The following is a 3368-nucleotide window of genomic DNA, read 5'->3' as shown; positions in this document are numbered from 1 at the left end:
GATCTTGTACTGTGTGAGCTGAAACCCTGACAGTCTAAATCAAATGAGTGTTGTATAAAAGAGACAGAATTGTCACACGATGACTTGATTACTTCATTGAAGGGTGAGGGGAACATGGGCATGCACACTGGAATAGCTGGACTGTAGAATGTTTTGGTGAAAAATGTATGGTGGGAAATGTGGGAAAAGGGTTTACATTTGACAGTAGGTTTGTGCATACACAGTGACGAGTGACATTTTGGATACACAACAAGTCAGTGGAACCCATTTCTAAAATAAGATATGACTTTAATATCACTGACAAGAAAGCCTACTATATATCTCTGGACTCTTCCATGGATCTACCGTGTACCATTCCATGGAATGAATGAAACATAGTCATTGAATGCTTGGTGGTGTTGTTGCAAACAAATTCACCTGCTCAGAAGAAAACAATCTGATTCCCAGCATAAAATCAAGAGACCTTAGATCACTCCGAAAATGAGAGGACTCGGGTTATACAACAGTTACCTCTAATGACCGGGTGTATTTCTAGTTCAGGCAGTGGAAGCGGGAATCCAGAGGATATAAGTTTTGATTGGAATTTCATCACGCTTTGTTTACGTTCCCCTCGTTTCATCTGGGTATGCAATATTAATTTATTAATAAAACTAGTGTGCATAGTGCACGCATAAAGTGTTGATACACTTCATCTGGAGAGTGTCGTTGGTTAGTGGTTTCCCAGTGCTGTGATGTAAAGACGTCTTTATCTTAATACAAATCTCTATCAAGTGTTACATGAACAATGTTTATCTTTGAGTCATCGGGCTAATGAGCAAGAACTTGTTGTTTTGTTATTGCAGCACAAGGCACATAGTCTACAACGACTCCCACGCAAGTACTCCCGTACACTCGTACACAACTGATGTAGACTTGTGGACACTTTAACCCTCCCTCCCCCCAATCAGCCCCAAACCTCCCCTTTCACACACTCTGACAAACACATTCCAGCCCTGAGGAGCACCACAGTGACTGATGGTGTCTGTGTGTGGTCTGTTCCAGAGAGGTTTACTTTGATCTGGGAGTCACCAACACACACATTCTGTCTGAATGTCTGTCTGAATGCCTGTCTGAATGCCTGTCTGTCTGAATGTCTGTCTGTCTGTCTGTCTGTCTGTCTGTCTGTCTGTCTGTCTGTCTGTCTGTCCATCTGTGTGTTACGGCTCAATGAAACCATGCATTTTTCCTGTGTATCCATCAGTCTCTAACTGTTTCTCCCTTTCCATATTTTCTCCATTATCCACCTCCTCTCCTTTGCTCTCTATTCATCTATCCTCCTCTCTCTTTCTCTTGGTTTTTTTCAAGGCGCTGGGTTTCTGACTGCTGCTCGACTCTTTCTCTTCCCGCTCCATGCACATGTTGACCTTGAACCCCAAACTGACAGTCTCAATGACTCACCTCCATAACCCCATTCCTCCCCCCCACACACACACGCACGCACACACACGCACACACACACACACACACGTGAACCCCATGAACCCTTTACTGCCATTCACTCCACACTCACCCTCCCCTTCCTCCCGACACCGGTCCCCTTTGATGTTGGTGGACTGTTCAGTCCCACACAAGTGTTGTTTTGAGCTGCGTGTATAACTGTGTATAGGAGGTAGGGGGTATGAGGCTCTCCCAGTGCATGGTGGGGGAGGTGCAGGGCGTTGTGTGTTTGAGTAAAGCACACTGTTTATGTCCAGTCTGAGCATGGGAAAGAGATTTAATGTGGCTTTGGGCCGAGGTTTTCTTACAAGTTCGATTGTCCTCGTAAGAAAAATGTTACACAAAAGAAGAGCCATGTCCTATGTTGTGTAGTCACTGAAACGCCACCCTCAAAGTGAACCAATGACTTTTAATGACTTAAGACTTGAGTGACTAATACTGGAGCATCAGATATGGTTCTGGTTGTATTTGGGATTAGTCTGACCCCAGCATGACCTGGAAACACCTTCAACATCCTTGTCCTTACTGCCGAGTCCCAGTGTTCACTCCTGGAAGTGCTGAGGCTTATCATAAGCAGTGTTTAGGAAGGGTCTCTCAAAATTATTCTATCCTATTCAGCACCGACCCTCCCCTGGACACAGCCACTCAAATACATGCAACCACATAGAGATATGCACATACAGACATACTGTACATAAATACATGCACACATACTCTCAGACTTATATAAAAGGGAGATGTATCTCACTTGAGCATGCAGAAACATATGCATACATTAAAACTCCCACGCAGACAATGTTTGGACACCCAAGAGGTAATCAGTGAGGATTTACAAGTTGGAACACTCAGGATGGAAGGGGCTGGGTTGCTCAGCGACAAGCCTGTTGACGTCTAAACAATGTTACCGTCATCAAAGCGACTCGTTGTGCTAGACCGGGGTTCTGTCAAGTGCAACAATGTCACTTGTGTGTCCTCAACTTCAGTCAGCGGAACACTCCAACTGTTGCCGAGCAGACATGAGCTATATCCCTGAAACACAGACAGAGTGACACATTCTCACACATACACAAATGTGTTCATTTTGGCAACATAGCACATGCACACAGGCAAACACACACACACACACACACAGACACACACACACACACACACACACACACACACACACACACACACACACACACACACACACAGACACACACAGACACACACAGACACACACACACACACACACACACACAAACACACACACAGATGCTGAACAGAATAGATGCCCCATTTTAAGTAGGCTACATGGGCAGTGAGCCACTGTTGTTGTAGTTTCCATTCACACTAAACTTGTAATCCAGGGCAGCACTGTAAACTGTCCAGAAAGTACTGTGCACTTTCATAGGAGTAGGATTCATTCTCCAGTAGAGGGGGACAGGGATGCAACATGCAAGAGGATTGTTTTGAAAATTGTATCATCAAGTGGAGTAGTGCTTATCAGGATGGCATTTACTAAAGGCCTATGTGTAGAGTAGCATATTCATACATCATTCATATTTTGTTGTCAAAACCATCTGAAAAGAATCTCAATCGCATTCACAGATCAAATCCCAATGATAATGGGGTCTCCATATCTCAGGGGGCTATTTCAAAGACAGGGGGTATACGTTGCGTCTTATAGGTAAGGTAATTGTTGACGAAGTTCCTATTCAAGTAACTTATCATGATACATTATTTTAGGACATTTATGGGCGCTTTGTCTTTATGTTTCGTTTATCAGTAACCACTACTGGCGCAGTTAGCCTTGGCGCTAGGACCCAGACGCGGCAAAGCGCGCTGCTTGGCCGCGGCAGCAGCACTGGCGGCAACGGGACTCGCATCGCTCCCCCTGATTCCAAGCTTAA

The sequence above is a fragment of the Argentina silus genome (genome assembly GCF_951799395.1).
Source record: "Argentina silus genome assembly, chromosome: 4".
Taxonomy (NCBI): Eukaryota; Metazoa; Chordata; class Actinopteri; order Argentiniformes; family Argentinidae; genus Argentina; species Argentina silus.
Note: the sequence above shows the minus strand (reverse complement) of the source record.